General features: G+C 37.3%; 1 long non-coding RNA gene across 4 annotated transcripts in view; it reads right to left on the bottom strand.

The window, feature by feature from the left end:
• Positions 1-4,523: 4,523 nt before the first annotated feature.
• Positions 4,524-24,767, bottom strand: part of LOC140621525 (uncharacterized) — a 461,525-nt gene continuing 441,281 nt past the window's right edge. For all 4 annotated transcript variants that reach the window (XR_012021267.1, XR_012021262.1, XR_012021260.1 and 1 more), the window contains 2 exons: positions 7,694-7,738; positions 4,524-5,096 (listed from right to left, as the gene is read on the bottom strand). This is a non-coding gene — a long non-coding RNA (uncharacterized lncRNA). The remainder of the gene's footprint in view (positions 5,097-7,693; positions 7,739-24,767) is intronic.

Here is a 24,767-nt window from a genome sequence, read left to right as displayed (position 1 = left end):
AGAACAGAGAACATAGCAAGACCTAAGGAACTTGGCAGCTTTCAGCATGTGATTTCTCAAAAGCATTTCACTATAAAACTAAAAAACTAAGAAAGTTCATTCATTTTGGCTTCGAGCTCTCTCTATTAAATATTTGTATCAGTCTGCTCAGGCTGCAATAACAAAATGCCATAGACTGGGTGACTTACACAGCAGGCATTTATTTCTCACAGTTCTGGAGGCTTTGATCTCCAAGATCAAAGTGCTAGCAGATTCGATTCCTGGTGAAAGACTGCTTCATGGCTTGTAGACAGGCTGCCTTCTCATTGTATCATCACATGGCAAGGAAATATATCTCTCTTTCTGCTCTTATAAAGCCACTAATCCTTTCATGGGAGTCCCACACTCATAACCTCATCTAATCCTGATCACTTCCCAAAGTCTCCATCCCCAAGTAGCATCACATTAGAGATGAAGCTTCAACACATGAGTTGTGAGGGTGGACACAATTCAGTCCATAGCAATGTTACACTTATATATGTTTTTAGTCTTGAATGATGAATATGATGTGTCTTCATCAAGCTGTCTAATTCACTGTAAGCCCTTTCTCCAGAATCTTCAGATAGTCCACTTAATGAAGAACCACACAACAACTCCCAGGATCTGTATTCAACTTTCAAGCTTCCTCTGGGGCCTACTACTTTTACTCAAATAAACCCTCTCCTCATATTGGCTACATATGCAGCAGCCCTGATGCTGCCTTTCATCCACAGACACTGATACCCACGGCATTTCTTGAGACTATGTTGTGATGTCCACACAGCACCTCTTTTATGATAATGCACTTGTATTGTTTATGTAGCTATCCCAAGATTGTTCTCCCAGCTTTATGCTGCCGGGAGTCTAGCTGACCAAGGTCTCCAGCTATTGTGAATCCATCACATGTTTGCACTTAACACTTACCACCAGCTGCTCCCAGCCAATGACTGAGCACAACAGCTCTGCTGAGGTAGGACCATTTCCAGTAAACAGAGGACTCTTCTGATGGTGACTTTGGCTCAAGGACTCTGTAGAATTCTGTGTGGTCTAAGAGGCTTTCATACAACTTTTTGTTTTCTTCCCTCTCTCTTTTGCTGGAGGTCAGACCTGCATTTTGATTGAACAGCTCTCTCAGCCTCTCCCTGTTGCCTCCCCATCTTCCCCCACTGGCATTTACTTTAGCACATTCCTTGCACCTTTAATCCCTTCTTGGTATCTGCTTCTAAGAAGACCCCAACAAATATACCTTGTATCATAATGCCATTGCTCAAGGTACTGGCCATGATCACCCACATATTTCATTTAGTTAGGCAGAAAACCAACTAAGATTGGGTTGTTTCTCATTTCAGGTTAAATAGTCCCTGTCCCTGCTTGCCTTATCTTCCCAAATGTTTGCTGAAAATCCTGTCTGTAATCTCACCACTACACTGGTCCACACCACTCTTATAAATCAAAACAGAATAAAGGTCTGAAATATTTTAAGTCACCATCTTAGGTCATCATATTTAACGTGAAATATGTTTAAGTCATATATCATTATCTTTGTTAGGCTGTGCTCTAAAAGAACTGGGCCCTGAGCACAAGCTCCCTCCCCAATATCATTCTGATGGCAAGACACCATGCAGAAATGCACCATATCCCCCAATCACAGGATACATATACTTGGCCTCACTGGGCTCCACATGTGTTCGATTTTAGAGAACTAAGCTTCTGGTTTAATCTTCATTCCAAATCCCTTTTCAAATAATATTCAGTCCCAGCATTTCCTCAAGAAGATGGAGCCCATTGTTTTTCTTTCCAATCTTTCCCTAAATCCATGGTCCTGCTTCTGGAAAGATGAGGTCCTTCAACCCTCAGAAAAACCTTCTAGATATAACTAACCATCTATGTAGACATTTGAATACTGCCTCTCCAACCCTATCTGTTGGGAGATCTTCTCCTTAACCTTGTATTAAACACTGGTCTAATAAAACATTGATCAGAGCTATAACAATGGAGATTAGTTTTGTCATGTGGACCTACCTCCATCTGGTGGACTAGTCTATGCCTCACACTTGCCCAATTCTAGAAAATAATGAAAATGTTAGGCCTTTTTCTTCCTTCTACCTGCTTTAGCAATACCTCACAAACAAATTCCAATATGTAAAACAGGAAAATGGAGTAAAGAAGCCAATTTTCTTTCTGTAAAATCTTTCTTCATAAAATAAGTGGTAAACTCAATATCAGGCAGAGCAAAATGTTTGAGACATAAACTCTGAAAGTCCATAGAAGCAGATGATAGAACATAAAGGAATACTACCCACAGTATTTTTATACAAAAAGCCTGAGAATAGACAAATTCACAGTAACAATTTTGGAATAAGCAGTTTCAGATTTCAAATAAATGAATCCCTAAGTATCTCTTTAGTACCAGCCTGGTTGTATATCTAAATGGCATGAGGCACCAGAAATATAAAGCATGATGCTACCTCCAAGGCACTTATAATATCCTTAGGGAAAAAATCCAACACTAAGGAAAAATTGAAGAACATCACCAAAAAATTCAATAATGGCACACATTTGGTATATAACAGGTAACTTTCTGAATGCAATAGTGTTCCAAAAAGGCCCCACAGAGAAAAAACTTGAGACTGAATCTTAATGAGGCCAAATTTGATGAAGATTTTCCAAAAAAAAAAAAAATAGGTGTTCATAAAGATAAGAGAATTTTCCCAAGTTCTAAAAAGCCTATATATGGCAGAGCTGGTTCACACCTCTGACAAGACGATGCCGCTCTGTTGATTCTGATTTTTAGCTGCCTAACAATGCACCATTACACAAAGTGCCTACGCATGTTCAAAGCTTCTCCGCAGAGATCATAAGTGTTTCCAGGCAGCAGCCTTGAATGAAAGGCTTCCCAGAATGTGAACATTTTTCATAAATGCATTAAATAGAAGCTTCAAGGCATTATCCTCATATATATTTATGAGTGAGGATCGTATAAGCCCAAATAGATCATGGGTCATTTTCTATAAAATGTAGATGAAGATGCATTGCAATATGACCACCTGGTTTTCCATCTTAGATACATTCCTGCAAAGCTGAACATAATGTGAAAATTTTTTATAGCAAAGCATATCGAATTTTATATCAAAGCATCTTTCATATATGGGTTCAAAAAACCCTGACTAAAAGGAAAAAGCCAATCTTGTTTCTAAGACAAATCCATCAAGTCACAGGCTAGTTTACAAACAAGTCAATTTCTAAATACCTTTATCAAACTTCTGCACTTATGATATTATGTCAGAACACAGTAACCTCAATTTTAGAGTATATCCATCACTAAATCACAAGGTACTCCCTCTTTCAAGGAGATACATATGAGCTTTTACTCCTAAAGATTCTACTCATGGATCACTTTCAAAGTTTTTGTTTGTTTTATAGTTTTGTGTCCCTTTGGCATTGCCAGCTCCATTATCTCTCATCTGGAGACCTGCAACCAGCTTCTCTGACCAATCTCTTTATCAGAAGTATATCATAAATGTCTCCAATTTCCTTCCTTCTAGTTCATCCTTTCACCACTACCAAGTCAATCCCTGCTTAAAATCCCCCATTGGTTACCACCAATCTTCAGAAGTACACATTTCTTATTAATAGCTTAAGGGATATTAAAGTCCCTTCCTGATATGGTTCCAGTTTGGCTGTCCTAAGCATCCCTCCATTTCCAAGTGTGGCTTTTCCTTCCCTCTGGTCATGTATTCACAATTTAAGGATTCCTTTCTTTGTTTATCTGCTTCTGTAAATCAAACTCTTGAATCAAAATCCAGTTTTCGGGAGTCCTGAATAGTGAATAATTGTTTTCCAGACATATGTTCCCACTCCACTGTTTTTCAGCTTGGGCTGGTGCAGAAGGGCCAGCACCCACCCAACAACAACCACAACAAAAAGTAAATAAATAAATGAAAAAGAGCTTCTCATCGCCGAACTGTTAAAGAGGAGTTACCTCTAAGGAGTGGATTCAGAGGGGAAGGAGAGAGGGCAGTTATACTTCGCATTGTATTTTTCTTCCTTGTAATTAAAATTTTTGACAACAATAACAAAAATGTGTAAAATAAAATTTTGAAAATAAAATAAAACCTAGCATTTGGTTTACTCCTCCAATACAGCACATTATGTCAATTAATTGTAATTTATCTTATATATCTTTTCACATCATGAGATCTCCAGTTTCTTGAAGTCAGAAATTGAATGTGATTGAGTCTTGTGTTCTCAGCTCTTCAGGCTGGTCTGAGATGTGGTAGGTATGAAATAAAGGACTGTTTTGTGGATAAACAAATAAATGGAGGTGATGAATTGCCATAATCCAGATTCTCTTGTAAAAAAAATGACATATTCTTATAAAACAGCCAACTGACTTAGAGAGGTTGAGTCGATTTTTTGGTACAGCCCAATCTGGCACATAACATTAGGGGAAAAAAGCATTCCTTTCCTGAATTTCATTTTTAATTCACCATCTCATCATCTAGTTTTTGAAGGTACAGCATACATCTTTATTGAATAAATAATGAATGAATACTTTTTCATCTTATAATTCAAAATTTCAGAGTTGAAGGTAAAATTCTTATGAGAATAGTCAGAGCTAATAATATTCACGGAGAATTCATATGTGCCTGGCACTGTGCTAGGCATTTTCTATGGATTTATCTCATTTAAATCTCACCACAGAATTCAACTTAGATACTAGTCTTATTCCCATCATACAGATGAAAAGAATAGCGAGCAAGAGAAATAACAGACCCAGGAACTAAACACAGGCTGTGTCATGCCAACTGCCCGATTCCCAATTATTGTGCCACCTTGTTCTCTGAGGAGCAACACACTGACTGGAAACATTTCAGATTCCTTCTCCTAGTTGCAGGGTTTGCCTCTGTAAATCCCTGAAGTTTGTGGTAGCAAATGTCAACCATAAAGTTTATGCAATATGTAGCCTTCTGCAACTGAAGTCTTACTGGCAAGTTTCAGGCTCCCAGTCCATTAAGCCAAGTTTAGTTATTCCTACATCAAATCCATCTGTTGCTTTTCTTCCTGCAGCCCCATATCTGAAAAAGAAAAAGAATTGCAAGACCAAGATAAAATATTTCTTTTCTCTCTACTGAACAAATCAATTGGGACATAGCTTACTTCGTGGACGTGTGTGTGTGCGTGTAGAAAAAAAATTATTTTCTAGAGCAATGTCAGATCTCGTTTTAAAGCAATTTGTTCGTAACAACAAATGAATGCTTTCTTATAGCAATCTGGGTAAAATACCTCATTGGAAGAAGAGAGATTGGCAAGGCCAGGAACACTAAGACAGCCTTTTGCCAAGTGAAGCATGTTGGTTCTTTTAATCTATAATTCAATTGCTCTCCTGGCTCAGCAAAACACTTGAGAAGTCTCTGAGACCCTTCCGTTAAGTGTATTTTATGAGTGTGGTCTAAAATGTGGTGAGCCGCACTGAAAAAAAAATCATTGAGTGACGCCATTCAATGACTTGTCTCAACAACACACACAAGTAGATTTAAAGGAAATTTGGAATCAACAATAAGATGATTCATTCGTATGCAACTGTATTTTCATTCCTGATTTGCTTAGCAAAGGAAAAGATTTTAGATGAATACATTTGCCTTAAAAAGAATAATTCATAAGTCCCTATTTCACAGGTTAGGAGCATGAGATAATGGGGAGAACACATGCAATTTCTGCTTAGAATGGCAATTTAGAGTTAATCTATTATAACTCTAAATATCATAGGTAGTGGGTGCATGAGAAAGAACAAACTTGCCTGTATCAGATCTTCTAAGGCTTTCAATTTGCCCTTAATTTTATAAGCATGTCTACAATAAGCATATATGCCAAACCATGTAAGTGAATATGGTGAAATATTATGAATCATTAAATTATAGTCGATGAAACTATAGAAATGAACATGAAAGCTTTTAGCAAGAACTCAGATGACTTCCAAGGATCATAAATAAAAGGGAGGAAATATAAAAGAATTTTAATCACAAAGTTAAGGTTATATAAAAGTACTTTAAAAAATTATTGTACCTCTCTAGTTTCTAAAATATAATTTGGATTAACCCATAATTTGGATTCTGAACTGGGCTTCAAAATTTGGATATGCTATACAAGATAAGATGGTATTAGATAGAATTTATAAAACTCTGATCAGCTTTGAGGAAAGGAAGATTAGTTTGCATAGAAGTGTAACTAAGATTATAAGTTGTTTCCCCCCAAACATATTAATTTACTGTGTACGTTATGGGAGCTTATCATGTTTAAGAAATAAGATTATAATATTAAATATGCCAGAAATGCAATGTCTTTGGTAAGCTTTCTCATTTTTATATCAACAAATTCATGCAATATTAAAAAATTAGCTCATTAGCAAAACCATTTTAGCAAAGCATGCCAAGGAGCATAACACTCTATAGCTTCGTTTGCAAATTATCCCAACTGTATAATGGAACAAGTCATGGTGCTCTTAAATAAATGAGATTTTTAGTCCCAATAGTAGAGTGAAGGCTTCTGAATCTGAAAAATATCTCACCATGCTTTATCACAAAATTATTCTGCTTTGACACTGTTTCTGTTGAGAAATGTTATTAATTCTTCTCAAAAATAAGACTACAACTATTGAGAAGACATGTGACATGAACAGTTATACTACTACCTTAAATTTTTCTAAAAACTTTGTTACTTTAATATTTAGAATGAAATTCTTATTGGTAAAATATGCGACTGGTTCATTAAGTCGTTTATATCAAATGCAGTTTATGAAAGTGGCTTATTATTAGGAAGGTAGTAAGAAAGAAATTGGTTGTTATTTAACACAGGATTGATTTGGGAACAAATTGAGAATTGGTTCTTTCTAAAAGAAAAAATGTGGGGTGCCTGGGTGGCTCAGTCAGTTAAGTGTCTGACTCTTGGTTTCAGCTCAGGTCGTGAGCTCAGGGTCCTGGATCCTGAGCAGATCCAGCAGAGGGCTCTGCTCTCAGTACAGAGTCTGCTTGTCCCTCCTTGTCCGCTCCTCCCCCCACTCATGCGCTCTCTCTCTCTCTCTCTCTCTCTCTTTCTCGCTCTCTCGCTCTTGCTCTCCCTCTAAAATAAATAAATAAGGGGTGCCTGGGTGGCTTAGTCAGTTTCCTGGCTGCCTTTGATCCTGTCATGATTTCAGGGTCCTGGGATCCAGTCCCCACATTGGATGCTCTGCTCAACAGGGAGGCTGCTTCTCCCACTCCCTCTGCCTACAGCTCCCCCTGTTTGTGTGCTCTCTCTCTCTCTCTCTCTCTGTCAAATAAATAAAATCTTTAAAAAATAAATAAATAAAAATCTTTAAAAATCTACTTGATTAAAAAAGAAAAAAAGTAGTAAAGACAGTAACAGTTGAGAAAAATCTTTTAAGGTTGGGAAGAAGTTTTTACAGAGAACTATGCTGAAATGAAAATGTCCTAAGCAACTACATTTTATTGGGGTTTTTTTTATTTGTTTCTTTTAGAACGGGCTACATTACGCCTTGAAGGTACTGAAACCTTCATAAATATCTTCAGCTTTGGACAAACAAAAAAACTAAACAAAAGCAGCCATATCCTAGAGCTACCTTAGAATCATCCAGAATGTTTTAAAAGCCCTCAGTGTTCCTGAACAGCCTTCTTACCTCATTGCTGCTCATTGTAGTCCTAGCTCCTGTAATTATCAGAGCCTATATGGAGAAGAAAAAGTTCAATATGAATCAAAGGACCTTAGTAGGTATTCTTGAATTCAGGATGTCTAGAAGATCGTCTAGTACCATGATTTATTCTGTTCAAATCTGACTTGAAACAAACAAACATTGGAGACCGTGTTATACATCAGTCCTGGTCAAAATTTCTTCATTCTCCTCTCAAATTTCTTCATTCTCCTCTCCTTTTTCCACATCCTCCTCACTGATTAGCAAAACTACTTATATGCTATCATAAACTAGAAAAACACACTTTTTTTCTGATACTCTACCCTGTACAACACCATTAACTAATTAATTTTAGATGCAGACATTTCCCACCCTGATTTTAAATGCAAATAATGCTTCAAAGATTTTGTATTGGCTCAATTTTGTTCATGAGCTAGGAAAATTAGATTTCTATCATTGAACAATGAAACAATGTAGATAAGAAAATTGCAGATATAATAGTCTAAGGCAATTTACTGGGAATAAAAGGAACTCTATGAATTTGATAAGATAGCCAAAGTGGTGAATTCATACTGGTCATAGTTCATCTCAATGTATTCCAATTTCTAGTGTTATTTTACTTATATATTCAAGCAGGATAAAGCCTTTGAGAACACACAAATATACACATGGACACACATGCGTGCATGCACACACACATACAAACACACAGATTATCCCTTATGAATAAAAAGGAAATAAGGGGGCGGGGAAGAAGAGACTTTGCTTTATTAAGATTAGCTAAGAACACATCCCACTTCTCATTAAGTAGCTTGAAGTTTACTTCAAAAGGAGGCCGGGATACAGCCACAGCATGAGGTTCCATCAGTTTGCAAACCACTTTGTTCTATCAAGGTGACACCCTGAGACCCAGTTCTATTCTTTTAGATGTGGTATTTGGCAGAAACCCAGTTCAACCCTGACACAATTTTAGATGAGCTATTATCATCATTTTTTTGCCAGTCATGTTTTCTTTGATGGAGAACCTATAAACCTTGAGAATGTCCTAGAACCAAGAATTGGGTAATATGATTTTGGGGAGAATGAGCATTTGGCACCATTGACTTTTATTTTATTCACTGCACATGGTAAGTCAGGCCTATTTCTTTTTTTAAGAGTTTGTGTCTGAGGACTCAGTTTTGTTTGCCCCCATGTATAAATTTGTAAAGATGGAGATAAACCCTCCCCACCTCCACCCCTACCCCCACCCCCAGCCTTGTCCTTATTACTCCACTTTTACATAAAAGCCACCTCACAGCAGGTTCAGATCTGGCCTAGAAGACTGAAGCCACATGATCCCTTGTCACTACAGGAAATAATTTTGTGACATTTTACACTCTTAAGGGGGCCATTTTATCTGTATGTGTACTTGCCCAACATCCCAGTCACGCTGCATTCACTCCCAAGGTGCCATCTGAGCCCTGAGCTATGCCACAGGTTCTTCACATCTAACTACTACAAAGAAGCAATTTGTATCAGTTTGAGAAATTCTGCATGTCAAGTCCCACTTCATAACCACCTCAATCCCATCCATCATGCCAGGATATTCGCCATATACATTAGTGTATTAAAGGCTTTTAGGCGTTTGGGCCAAGATGGCTAATTGTCTTCCAGTACCCATGTTCCCCTCGCTTGCTGTAAATATAGAATCCCTTATTCCACAAAACCTGGGTTTTGTGAGGCCTCTTACCCCCACAGCTCTGTCCATCAACTACCCTTCCTAGCCTCCCTTCCACCTGGTTGTGTTCATATGACTCAAGCAACATGAGTGGAAGTAATGTGTGCAATTTCTGGATCACAACTTTACATTATATACCTAATTTATTTTTTTAATAATAAATTTATTTTTTATTGGTGTTCAATTTGCCAACATACAGAATAACACCCAGTGCTCATCCCATCAAGTGCCCACCTCAGTGCCCGCCACCCAGTAACCCCCTCCCCCCGCCTTCCTCCCCTTCCACCACCCCTACTTCGTTTCCCAGAGTTAGGAGTCTTCCACGTTCTGTCTCCCTTTCTGATATTTCCCACTTATTTTTTCTCCTTTCCCCTTTATTCCATTTCACTATTATTTATATTCCCCAAATGAATGAGACCTTGTCCTTCTCTGATTGACTTATTTCACTCAGCATAATACCCTCCAGTACCATCCACGTTGAAGCAAATGGTGGGTATTTGTCGTTTCTAATGGCTGAGGAATATTCCATTGTATACATAGACCACATCTTCTTTATCCATTCATCTTTCGATGGACACCGAGGCTCCTTCCACAGTTTGGCTATTGTGGACATTGCTGCTAGAAACATCGGGGTGCAGGTGTCCCGGCGTTTCATTGCATCTGTATCTTTGGGGTAAATCCCCAGCAGTGCAATTGCTGGGTCGTAGGGCAGGTCTATTTTTAATTCTTTGAGGAACCTCCACACAGTTTTCCAGAGTGGCTGCACCAGTTCACATTCCCACCAACAGCGCAAGAGGGTTCCCTTTTCTCCGCATCCTCTCCAACATTTGTGGTTTCCTGCCTTGTTAATTTTCCCCATTCTCACTGGTGTGAGGTGGTATCTCATTGTGGTTTTGATTTGTATTTCCCTGATGGCAAGTGATGGGGAACATTTTCTCATGTGCTTGTTGGCCATGTCTATGTCTTCCTCTCTGAGATTTCTGTTCATGTCTTTTGCCCATTTCATGATTGGGTTGTTTGTGTCTTTGCTGTTGAGTTTAATAAGTTCTTTATAGATCTTGGAAACTAGTCCTTTATCTGAGGTAAAGGATCTATACCCTCAAAACTATAGAACACTTCTGAAAGAAATTGAGGAAGACACAAAGAGATGGAAAAATATTCCATGCTCATGGATTGGCAGAATTAATATTGTGAAAATGTCAATGTTACCCAGGGCAATTTACACGTTTAATGCAATCCCTATCAAAATACCATGGACTTTCTTCAGAGAGTTAGAACAAATTATTTTAAGATTTGTGTGGAATCAGAAAAGACCCCGAATAGCCAGGGGAATTTTAAAAAAGAAAACCATAGATGGGGGCATCACAATGCCAGACTTCAGGTTGTACTACAAAACTGTGGTCATCAAGACAGTGTGGTACTGGCACAAAAACAGACACACAGATCAATGGAACAGAATAGAGAACCCAGAAGTGGACCCTCAACTTTATGGTCAACTAATATTCGATAAAGGAGGAAAGACTATCCACTGGAAGAAAGACAGTCTCTTCAACAAATGGATCACTTCTTTAGAAAGAGGCTACTTCCTTTCCCCTCACTTAGTTCTTTCCTGAAGTCAGGGTGAAGGTAACAAGCAGCTAAATCTAGATTCAGTGATAAAATTCATAACCTCTATCTGCTCTGGCTCCTCTGGCCAACTCCGAACCAAATATGAGAGAGAAATACATTCATATCTTATTTAAACCACTGTAGTTCTGCAGGTTAGCCTGCACTTTAAATAATATATCAAGCTGTAAAGAAAACTGTTTAACTATTAATAACTTAGTGCAACCAAAATTTATGATGATTGAGCTAAAAGTTCCAGTGAAAAACTAGCATTCCAACAACATGGTGATTTAAGGAATGGGAGAAAGGAACTCAATTGTATTTCAGAATTTGTATAATTTTCAAATACATTCTAAGTTATCAACCACATTTACTGTTTACCCAGGCCTTTAAACAGGAATTTTATATTGTTTTGTTTTATCTATTTTCATTGATATATATATACACAAATATATAAAGTAATTTATATATATAATGAGTAATATAAGTGTTGATTATAAAGGACAACAAGAACATGAACACACATGAGAATTTAATCAAAGCTAATAACTAGAACCTAATTAATAACTTCCACATACTTAAGTGTTCCTGATCTTCTAATACCTTCTATCACCAGCCCAGAGGTACTCAGAATCCTACTATTTAAGAAAATAAATCAGAAGTATGTTAGCATCACTTGTAAATCACACATAGAAATTAACCACGATTCAGATTTTGGGGCTAGTTCTAAACCTTCAAACATTCTAAGCCTTGTTCTGTAAAACACTGTATGAATTCCTCCCTCATAGATCTACTTCAAATTTTATATGTGATAAAGAAGGTGAAAGTCCACCACTCAAAGCTTCACACATAGTGGGTGTGTTGTCCATTGACTGGAAAAGAAGAGAACTGGAAGAAAAAGGAAGTAAGGGGTCAGGTCTTCCCAGTCCAGCCAAAGCAGAACAAATGTTGAGCAGATAACCAGGGCTTTGGCTGGCATCCTTGTCTGTGAGAAAGTAAGAAACTGAGCTGTGCATGATGGGGCTGGTGAAGACAGATTATCCCCTTTTGTGATCTTGGATTCTGCTCTAATGTGATGTAATTACTGATGCATATAAAATGCTTAGAATAGGGCTGGGCATAGAGTCAGCATAATTCAAATGTTTGTTGAAACTGCTATACTCGGGTAAGGATGTAGAAACGCTACCCTGCCATACATACAAGTTGTTCCTTTCAATAAAGGTCACTAAAACGTAGAGTTAGCCCTTTATTTATTTACACCAAATTGTTAGGATTTAAACTACTATAATCTGCTTATGTTATAGTAATTTATACCCTAGTGACTCACTCTAAGTAAAGGGATCAGTGTTACTTATATTTATCTAGTTTGGTGATGCATCCCCAGTGCTCACCAACATGTCTGGCATACAGTGGATGCTCAACAATATTTACTGAATAAATCTCTAAGAAATCAAAAATTTCCAGAAAGTTTCCCTAGTAAAAGCATCCAAGGTGCTCTCTGCCTTTGGAATAACAAATATACAAGTAGGTAAGACGACAGCATATTCCTAAATAAATTATTGTGAGTCAGAAACTGTTATGTTTGACTAATGGTACTAAAACCTGGCCGCTGAACAGAATTGTCTGGAAGTTTATAAATACAGACTCCTGGGTACGACACAGGAGAAACTCAGTCAGTAGATCTATATTTTTGTTTATATTCCTTAGTTGAAGTCAAATTTTATCTGCAACTTAATAATCTTCTGTATAAATTAAGTCAAAAGCAATTGTTAAACTATCAATTGCACAATCATACTTTTTCATAAAAGAATAATACTTCATTGAATGAATATACCATAATTTACATTACTTTTTATTTACACTGAACACTTAGGTGGCTCACATTCTTTCTATCACAATAATATATTTAGAAGTTAATTGGAAAAAAATTAGTTGGTACATCTAAAGAAGGTGTATGTGTTGACAAAGTATTTTAAAGTATATTTTTGTAAGGCACCTAGGTGGCTCAGTCAGTTAAGTGTTTGCCTTCAGCTCAGGTTATGATCTCAGGTCCTGGGACTGAGCCCTGCATCCTGCTCCCTGCTCAGTGGGGAGTCTGCTTCTCCTTCTGTCTCTCCCCTTGCTCACGCTTGCTATCCCTGTCTCTCTCAAATAAATAAATAAAATGTTTTTTTTTAATTAAAAAAAATAAAGTATCTTTTTGCTCGAGTTTTTCCCCTGCTTTGCTTTGCCTGAGGTTTTTTTCTAGGTTTATTAAAATCTATCACCTTATTTGTAAACTATCCAAGCAACTGTCAAGACCTGGGCCATATTTCTCCCCCACAATGCGATGGGAAGAATGTTACCAGAGTAAAGAGATGAGCAAAATGAGTTACTTCTATTTCCATTTTATAGGGTATCATTTAGCTCTTCCATAAACATACCGTCAAATCCTGTTCTACTTTTCAAAATATCTCAAATTATTCTGCTCTTTTGCAAAATACTGTGGTTACCCAAATCTAGAACCTCAACCTCAGACCTGGAGTACTGAGGAGAATAATTCTTTATATCAATCTTGACTAATCTCTAGACTTTGAATTTCTACCCCAAACTAATTCATCCTGCTACTAATGTAAAATTTTCAAAAAGGCAAAATTGGAGCACCTGGGTAGATCAGTCCATTAAGCTTCTGCCTTCAGCTAAGGTCATGACCTCAGAGTCCTGGGATAGAGCCACACATTGAGCTCTCTGCTCTATGGGGAGCCTCCTTCTCCCTCTCCCTCTGCCTGTCACTCCCCCTGCTTGTGCTTGCTCTCTCTCCCCCGCAACCATCAAATAAATAAAAAAAATCTTTAAAAGAATCAAAAAGGCAAAATTATGACCCATTCAAATATAAGATGAACAAGCATCAAAGTGAGGGAATTAATGACTGAGGGAATCAATGGTAAAAGTAGTTCAAAGAACAGAATAGAAATACACATATATATGTATAAGTAGGCACATGTATACATGCATATGTGTGTATAAAAAGTCAGGAATGCTAAACTGGAGTTGCTAGTAGATGCAAAACTGATTAACATCCTACAAGGTGACAAAATGTTGTGTTTGGGTTCATTTTTTGCTAGAGAGCTGAAATCAATTTTATCAAAATTTATTTGCATCACCATCAGATTTCTACAACCTAAGTTCTTTCCTTACAGAGTTACAATATAGCTTAGCCGAAAGTTAACATGCACAATCAAAGGTGCATATTCCTATGCAAACAGAGAAGCCCACCATTTCACTGAAAAAACACGCAGTGATCACTTCTATAGTAAGTTGTTTATAATTACTATTTATTTCTGTTTCAGCTTTTAAAATACAGTCTATGTCATTCCTCTCCCCCTGCATCCAAACTAATTATCCCAGAATACATCCCCCCTCAATCCAGGTCAATTTTTGCCATGTCCTAGACACTCCATAAATTTCTGCCTCCACTAACTCAAACTTTCTTTAAAGTAATTCAGTCTACCTGTGTGGTAGGTCCTCAGCACACAATAGTGAGTGGATGTATTTTCTACCGTCATGGGGATTTACAGTCTAAAATTCTTTTCTCTTTTCTCTATGAACTTAACTACTCTTAATCCTCAGTATGCAGAATTCCTCTACTCCCTTCTCCAACTGCACTGGCCAACACTAAGCCACACAATAACTAACTCTGGCACAGTTGGAATGTGTCATGGGAGTTTTGAATTCCTGATCGGTCTACAAAAACATTTAGGACAGGGACCCTGCTTTAGCCTTTTATTTTGAAGGACGTCTATAACATCTACTGCTTTTTTAGTTTAAAACTGATAGCTGTTCCTTAAGATGTAAGGATGATATGTAAGGACTCAATGATTTTTCCAGTCTCTCTGTCTAAGAGTTTTTGGAGCACTTTTGCTATCAAACCTTTTTGATGTAGCTAATTGAGTTTAATACCAATTTGTGATTCAAGAAACTTTGATTTCAGAGTGATAGCTGTCATGTAAATATAGATTAAAATGAGCATAAATATGCAGGTGCTGATCTATAAAAAACATCTGTACTGGGAAGCCAACCACTTATAAAACATCAATGAAGGAAATTTTCTGAAGTGAGAGGTAGAGCTGGTGACAATCCAAGTGTTTGATAGAGAGACAGCTATTCCCCTAATCCCTTAATTTATTAAGAGCTTCCCCTCACAGTGGCAATCTTATTCTCTTTTGTTAAGAATAAGTAGGTAAAAGTTACACATCTCTATGAGGCTGTGCATTTCAAAATGAAAGTAAGAGAAAATATAGTTCCACAGGGTTAAAATATTAGCATAAAGCAATTTCAAGTCCTTGGTATATTATTATGGGTCTCTATTTCGAACAGTCACAGTCTCATAAACCAGATCCTAAATGGTTCAAATATTTTCAATGGAAATAAAAGCTATGACCTGAATGCAAAATCAAATGAGCATCTACCATTGCCCGTATATGTTGATAGTTGTATCATCTTGTTAATAACTCTTGAAAATGAACATGGTGCAAGCTTCGGCAAGAAAACTATTTTTTAATTTAAAATCTGGTGCTCTAACCTGAAAGTTTCATAGAAGGCATATGCATCCCATTACTTTCCAGTAGAAGCGTAATACTAAGTTTAGGTAGAGTCAAATTGCTTTCCTCATCAGTTAAAGGTAGATTATTGGGAATAAAATGACAATGAATTTGCACTTAGGACTTGAAGGTATGAGATAATCACCTAATGACTACATTAGAGTAAGGAAGAGCTTCATTTCCATCTGTCCTTAGTCACCTAATCTAGTTGACTGAACACCATAAAGGCTGAATCATGAAGGCCAAATAGTCTAAAATAGAACATATATGCAAAATGAATTTTTAAAAATTATCTTGCTTTCTTCCTGAGCTCTCTTCTTATGTCTCTCCTTGTCCTCACTGTGAGAATTGGAAACAAATTCAGTCATCAAACAATACAATTTGAAGTGATGGGAATTGAAGTTGTTTCATTTTCTGCAGTTTTTAAAATCCAGGCTAGTAGTGCTTTAACACCTCCTATGCAAATGAAAGACCAATACATTGGAGTAAATTCCTGAAAGTAAAGTAAAATTACAGCTGCTGAAAACAATTCCCGAAACTAAAGATTTTATGACTGGCTGACCCAGGTAACCAAAGCATTAGAAGATTTATCACCAAGAAGAAGAATTAAAAGGCTACCTATTTTCTGTAAAGATTGGAACAGCAGAAATCTGACTGAAAATAACAGCAAGAGCTTGGAAGAACATGTCAAACTAGAAAAATAATAAATATGCTTTTATTTATTTATTAAATAAATATGCTTTTAATAGAATCTATGAACAAAGTATATTCAGAAGACCATAAGGGAGCTATTTTTATGGAATTTACTCCACATAAGGAGGAGCGATCACTTTAGAGTTGTTATTAAACCATTTGTTTCCCAGCACCATTTCAATGGGAAAAAATAGCTGTTGTAACTACTAATATTTAATATTCACTATATATGTTGCAATCCCTAAGGCAAAAGTGTAGCTCTATATGCGATCACAGTCAATGTACCTTCTTTTTTTTAAGATTTTATTTATTTACTCATGAGAGGCACAAAGAGGAAAGCAGAGAGACAGGCAGAGGGAGAAACAGCCTACATGTGGGGAGCCCGATGCAGGACTCGATCCTAGGACCCTGGGATCATGACCTGACCTCAACTACTGAGCCACACAGATGCCCAGTCAATGTCCCTTCTAATGCATAAATAAAATACAAATTAACAAGTTTGGTGCCCATTGAGGTTCATATGTTCCACGAATGTTTAGTTCTTTATATGGCTACTTAGCAGTTACATGCTTGACTAAAATTAATCTGAAGTCTTTAAATACCTCTCGTGTCTACTTAATAGAATTGCAGGATTGGTGACCAGGAGGTATCTTAAAAGCACCCAAGATCATTCTGATGTTGGTGGTCCAAGATCTTCCTTTAAGAAAAAGTGCTTTAAAGAATCACCACCTCATGTTGATTCTTTTTCTAAATGTATCTTTTGGTGTAATCATGATGGCATTCATCTCTCAACAATCCATGGTACTTGAAGGAAGAGACATGACATAGCTTATCTAAAAGAGTAGAAAACATAAGCATTGATCATTGACTTTCCAAGGGATTATTGACTTTCCTGACTCTGCCTATATAATTTTAAAGTGAAGCCATGTCCCTAGCCACATTCCAGGAAGGTTGTGAAAAGATGGCCCAGTGATAAGCTGAATCATTGAGAAGAGATCAGATTGATGATCCTCCATTACAAGCTTTTGAAATATGGTAGAGTACTGTAATATCATAAAATCTTGGGATAGGACTCTGGGCCCCATTATGCCAGTGTTGGATGGTGCCATATTGACCAGAATTTTCCAAACAGTAGAGAGATTCAAAATGACAGTGGAGGGAAATACAAGTGATTTTATAATTGACTAAAGCCTCAGCCAGCTATGATGCTCAATCCACTGTCCAAACACAAGAATGCAACAAAAAGCACAAAAACATGGACTGGACTTGGACAAGAAATGCTCAGTGCATGTGAAAGTATTTCAGAACCACTGCTGGTTGCATGCCTATGTTGCTCTATCAGCAGAGTTGTGACTTTTTCAAAAAAAAAAAAAAAAAAAAATGGCTCCAAGACCAGAAGCTTTTTTTTTTTGCAGTGGAAACTACTCACCCTTTAATTATCAAACAAGTGATTTCTTCCACTTGAACTTCTTCTAGGCCCTAAATAGACACTGCTAATGTACATTTAAAAAAAAAAGAAGTCGGAATTTTAAAGAAGTAGTGCATAAAGCTGTAAGACCAGTTCATTAAATGTGCATCACTGATGTTGGTTTTCAATCTTAGCTCTCTTCTCCCCTCATTGGGCATACACCACTTCCATTAACATTCAGAGAGTTGCATACGTGCATTAAGGAAAAGAAAGTTCCTCCAGAGTAATGAGGCCAGAAGTGTATGACAACATCATCGCTTCTCCCTCTTGCTTTGTACTTACATTTAATACCACTCTGCTATCCCTAGAAAAGCCTTCTCAGCCTTACTTTCTAAACACAGATAGAGAAAGCCACTCTTTGTTATTTCATAACCGCTGTGACTGTAATTTTACAGAAAGCTAAGCATACTGGAATGTGTATTTTCATAATGAGATGAATGATTTAAATGATTTCCTTTAACATCTGCTAGCTTCCATGACTGGAAATTGGTTGAATTCTATGAATTTGCTAGGGGCTATTAAGGAACTAACACAAAAAAGTCCCTGCTGTGTCTGTGCTTACAATTTAAAGAAATAAAGCAAATAATAAAATAAGCATACTAACTTGCATTTGTATAGCTTTTATGATTAACAAATGGCTTTCTACGTCTTATTTCAATGCTCCAAACTACCTTACAGGATGAGAATTTTGACATTATTATTCCAACACTATGTATAGACTAGCTGAAATTTATAGAAGCTTTAAGTCACTTAGGGTCACAGGTCAGGAGTATAACAGTTGGAGCTATGTTTATGCCTGCCAACTCCTACACCAATGTTCTTTTTGATAGTTATTCTATAGGTGGAAAGATTGGATTGCAGTCCCATTGAGAAGAACAGTAAAAGCCTTTCTTATACTATTTGCATGGTTTTCTGACTGCTGTTAATGGAGTTGAGTTGAGCCTTCTGTGGGGAAAGGGACGGAGAGAAACATAAAGACCTATAATGAACAGAAACTAAGGAAAATAGAGGATTGGAAAGAAAGAACAAGCAGAGACTATATTCCCTTGGAAGAATACAAAATACTGTAGGGAAGACAGAATCTGAAGGTGATTCTCCATGAAATAAAGTCACACCAAATGGTTTAGATAGGATGATGTTTGCCATTTCTAAATTGTAAGGCCAGGTACTTCGGAGTTCTCCTCCCAGCTATGGCTGAGAAGTTAAAGGAAAAAGAAAATCCATGGCTCAAAGTTAAAATTGACCAAATCCTCTTTGTATCTAAACCAAATCTAAAATGATCTGGGAGTAGAGGGTGCCTAGGTCACTCAATTGGTTAAGCATCTGCCTTTGGCTCAGGTGCTAATCCTGGGGTCCTGAGTTGGAGTCCTGCATGGGCTCAGCAGGGAGCCTGCTTCTCCCCTTCCCTCCCTCTCCCTCTACACCTCCCCATCCACTCCCATACCCTTCATGCTCTCTCTCTCTTGCTCTATTTCAAATAAATAAATAAAATCTTATAAAATAAAATGATCTGGGAAGGCAATTGAGAAATACAAGTTAATTACTAGGAAGGAGGGATGCCTGGGTGGCTCAGCGGTTAAGCATCTGCCTTCAGCTCAGGGTGTGATACTAGAGTCCTGGGACTGAGTCCCACATTGGGCTTCCTGCGTGGAGCCTGCTTCTCCCTCTGCCTGTGTCTCCGCCTCTCTCTCTCCATGTCTCTTATGAATAAATAAATAAAATATTTTTAAAAAATTACTAGGAAGTAATTTTTTACTAGGAAAGAAAAAAGTGCTAAAACCAGAACCACAGTGAGAACATGGAGAGGTGAGCTAAGGAGCTAAGACATCAAACAACAAAGGATCAAATATTTTACCTCTTAAAGTCTGAGCACTGGGGTACACAGCACAATTTATCCCCCTTTACCTGTGTCTCTGCCTCTCTCTCTCTCTCTCTCTCTCTCGCTCTCATGAATAAACAAATAAAATATTTTTTTAAAAAAAGAACTTATTAAAGTCAACGCTGAAGAAGCAAACAATCCAATCATGAAATGGGCAAAAGACATGAACAGAAATTTCACCAGAGAAGACATAGACATGGCCAATAGGCACATGAGAAAATGCTCCGCATCACTGGCCATCAGGGAAATAACAAATCAAAACCACAATGAGACACCACCTCACACCAGTGAGAATGGGGAAAATTAACAAGGCAGGAAACCACAAATGTTGGAGAAGATGCAGAGAAAAGGGTGGGAATGTGAACTGGTGCAGCCACTCTGGAAAACTGTGTGGAGGTTCCTCAAAGAGTTAAAAATAGACCTGCCCTATGACCCAGCAATTGCACTGCTGGGGATTTACCCCAAAGATACAGATGCAGTGAAACGCCGGGACACCTGCACCCCGATGTTTCTAGCAGCAATGTCCACAATAGCCAAACTGTGGAGGGAGTCTTGGTATCCATCAACAGGTGAATGGATAAAGAAGCTGTGGTTTATGTATACAATGGAATATTCCTCAGCCATTAGAAACGAAGAATACCCACAATTTGCTTCAACGTGGACGGAACTGGAGGGTATTATGCTGAGTGAAATAAGTCAATCAGAGAAGGACAATCGTCATATGGTTTCACTCATATGGGGAATATAAGAAATACTGGAAGGGATTATAGGGGAAAGAAGAGAAAATGAGTGGGAAAAATCAGAGAGGGTGACGAAACATGAGAGACTCCTAACTCTGGGAAACGAACAAGGGGTAGTGGAAGGGGTAGTGGGCGGGGAGATGGGTGACTGGTGACTGGCACTGAAGGGGGCATTTGACGGGATGAGCACTGGGTGTTATACTATATGTTGGCAAATCGAACTCCAATAAAAATATATGTATATATATATTTACATATATAAATATATAATTATATTTATATATAATTATATAATTATATTATAATTATATTATTATATTATATATAATTACATATATATATAAATTTATCCCATGAGTTAGGAAAGTGGGGGAAAAGAAAGCAAGAAGTTTAGTGTTCCCTGAAATTCTACAATTCTGAAGATTAGGGTTGGAAATTGCTGAAGATAAAAACACAGAGGGTAGTTAATCCTCATTAGTTAAATTAAGACATGGTCAAGGGTAATTCGTTCAGCCTATACGTTGATGAACTTCTGCCTCTCTTGACTAGTCAATACCAAACAGGACACCATTAGCTGCCTTACATTAATGGTTAAATTTCATTGATGTTTGGATAATGATTTACTGAAATATCTTCAGGTGCTTAAAACACAAAGAATGTCTACATTCTGATGGGCAGATGGCTGATTTTTCAAAATTATATAGAATGCTTGTTTCACCTTTTCTCAGATTTTGCTTTTTCATTCAAGCTTATGATACAGGGGAAAAATATTGAAATTCATATTCTCTTAATTATGTTGGTCTTCAGGCCAGAAGTGACTAATCAAGCTCCTGTGCTGATTGAACTTCTAAGCCTGGTTATGCTCAAGTGGCTGACTTTTAAGATTAGTGAAGCAGCACCCTGGCTCATTTTTATTTCTTTTTATTTAATTTAATTGGATGTGTAATTTTATATTACACAAGGAAAAGGGTTTTAAAACAGGTTACTTTTGGGTTTAATTTGAGAAAACCTTTCTATTTCACCTTTCAGGTTATCAAGGCAATCTTTAAACAATGTTTCCAATTATTTCAGATTCTTCTTAAACACAAAATAGATTAATTATTGTAGTTACATAGATTGTAGTTTTATTTTGTGTCAAACCAACCTTCTAGGTTCTGAACACTTCTCTCAGCATCTGCAGCAGAGAAATTTTGAAAATACTTCACAAAAATGGTTAATACAAATGAAACAAAACAAATTTGAGAGTTTTCTTTGAGAGATTTACATTCTTTTAGTAAAATATATGCTGACAATTTTAAAGAAAAATTTCCACAGACCTAAAGTTCTCCTTCTACATAAATTAGGTATTTGTGTAAATAATATCTACCTTAATCCTTTTGAGTTCCAGGGTCAGAAAGAGGATGGTTTTTAAAAACATAGTATTTCAATGGAATATTACTCAGCAATTAGAAACGACAAATACCCACCATTTGCTTCGACGTGGATGGAGCTGGAGGGTATTATGCTGAGTGAAGTAAGTCAATCGGAGAAGGACAATCATCATATGGTCTCATTCATTTGGGGAATATAAAAATTAGTGAAAGGGAATAAAGGGAAAGGAGAGAAAATGAGTGAAAATACCAGTGAGGGTGACAAAACATGAGAGACACCTAACTCTGGGAAATGAACAAGGGGCAGTGGAAAGGGAGGTAGGCGAGGGGTTGGGGTGACTGGGTGATGGGCACTGAGGGGCGCACTTGGCGGGATGAGCACTGGGTGTTATGCTAAATGTTGGCAAATTGAACTCCAATAAAAAAAAATTTCTTTAATTAAAAAAAAATAAAAACATACTATTTGTGGCCAAGGTTTCTTCCCTTTTATGGCATGATCTAGGAATATCAAAAGGATACCTTTACTGATATTTTGGTTCTATTTACTATGGGAAGAGAAAACATATTCTGACCTTTATAGTGATATGGTTTATGTTCACAGCTATTAAATCTCATTTCCTACTGAATCATGTGTTTCTCTGCTCCATTTGCAATGCAAAGTGAAGTTTTCTCACTGCCTCATTAATTTAAATTATCAGTCAAATATGTTTATGAGAACTAAGTAAAGAAATATAATTTTCATCCTGACATGAGCTTCACTGGGCTTTTCTCCCCTAAGGGAGGATGTACTCAGCTTTATCATCAATGTTGTAAAACATGAAGGTCTTGCAGTTTAGGGTTGAATGAGTCCTCTATACTTTCATGCTCTCATTTTGGTGGGTTTTGAACTGCTTGAAACTGCTTTTATTTGTGCCATTTTTAATATGTAGAGATAACAGAGTTGTCAGTGCCTTCTTTAAGCAGGAGGAGAAAAACTATACTCCTTACACAGATTGCAGCAAAAATAGACTTGAGTATCTGGATAGCTGTACACTCGCCCAGGTAATTCTTCAACAAAATGCTGTTGAGTGCTTGTGTGCTTGGAATGGTTCTTACCTTGGCCACCCTGTGACTGGGAAGAATAATGCTCCATCACCTTCTGAACACCCAGCTGTGACAGTGTGAATGTTTTTGTGACATTTACTGGCATAACAGGAGCACCGAAACAGTAAACAATAAAACCAGCAGTAGTGTATAGTAGCCACGCTTCCTGGGCATTGGGGTCTAACAAGTTGAAGTCCAGAACAAATGTGCAGTGGTTGTAAGGTCAGTAATTACTTAAAGTGTATTGTAGATGGAGTCTGCTGGAGGCATGTTAGGTTGAAAATGGTCTTAAATAGAAGTTTGTGGGATCTAGTGAGGATTATGATGAAGGAAGGAAGGAAGGAAGGAAGGAAGGAAGGAAGGAAGGAAGGAAGGAAGGAAGGGAGGGAGGGAGGGAGGGAGGGAGGGAGGGAGGGAGGGAGGGGAAGGAAGGAAGAAAGAAGAAAGAAAGAAGAAAGAAAGAAAGAAAGAAAGAAAGAAAGAAAGAAAGAAAGAAAGAAAGAAAGGAGAAAGAAAGAAAGGAGAAAGAAAGAAAGAAAGAAAGAAAGAAAGAAAGAAAGAAAGAAAGAAAGAAAGAAAGAAAGAAAAGAAGGAAAGAAGGAAGGGGAAGGAATAATAACTAACACATATATCGCCTTCTTCTGCCAGGCAAGGGTTTTATATATTCTATCTTAATTAATCATTGCATCAACCCTATGAGATGCCCTATTATCTTCATTTTTCAGGTGGGAAAATGAGGAACAGAAAGTTTAAATACGTTTTCTAGTTAGTAAGTAGAGCTAGTAATAGAACCTCTGTACTTGGTCAAAAAAAATGTGTAATGCTAACCTTGTTTGTCACTGACACAGGTGAATATGGTTTACTAAATAATTACTAAATGGGATATTAGGGATCCCTGGGTGGCGCAGCGGTTTGGCGCCTGCCTTTGGCCCAGGGCGCGATCCTGGAGACCCAGGATCGAATCCCACGTCGGGCTCCCGGTGCATGGAGCCTGCTTCTCCCTCTGCCTATGTCTCTGCCTCTCTCTCTCTCTCTCTGTGACTATCATAAATAATAAATAAAAAAAAATTTAAATGGGATATTAGAAATTTGATAAACTTAACCCCTTCTCTCCTCATTCTGTTTAAAAGAGTATAAAGTCCTTGGTGACCTAAAAATTTATTGCACGTCAGAAAGAAAAATATGGCTGAGGAGAAATGGATCCAAAAATTGACTAATAAACTTGACAGACAAATTACACAAACTATCAGCATTGCACAAACTACCAGCATTGCTATAATTTAACATTTATTCCTTCGTTTGTACAGAACATCAGTTTCTAAAGAAACTGACACCAAATGAAATAATTTTACATATATCTCCTTAAGATTTTCAATATTATTTCACTTTATCACATCAGTAGTGAAGAATGCATTCTATCAAATTAAGACAATTCTCAGACAGGTACAGCTGTGGGCTGATAGTAGCCAACAGATCTGGGTGCACCAGTTCCTTAAAATAAAACCCATCTTTAGGGAGTGTCCTGTGCTAAAGTGGCCTTGGAAGCCTTGGCCTAAGAATTTACAGAGGAGAACATGTATGAGGTAAGGGTACCTGCTGGCATCTATGAATCCCTCAGTCTTGAAGTTTCAACATCTCTAATAAAAGAGTGTGTGGGTGGAGAACCCCACCAAATTTCAGGAAAACTTTAAATATGGAAATACTTACATTAAAATAAACATTTGCATATTAAAAATGGGTGGCTTGTGGAAAACCAGTCAAAACTTTCATTAAAAAAAAAAGTCTATACAGATAATTAGTTGTTTCTAAGCTTCTTCCTATCATTTCTGTTAGATTTTACCATTGATTGGCCACAATCCTTTCATACCCAGAGAAGCTTAAAGTCAGTCTCAACTTCACCATTAGTCTCATGTCTTTGATAAGACCA

Source organism: Canis lupus, chromosome 30 (genome assembly GCF_048164855.1).
Source record: "Canis lupus baileyi chromosome 30, mCanLup2.hap1, whole genome shotgun sequence".
Lineage (NCBI taxonomy): Eukaryota > Metazoa > Chordata > Mammalia > Carnivora > Canidae > Canis > Canis lupus.
This window is presented reverse-complemented; position numbering and strand designations above follow the sequence as displayed.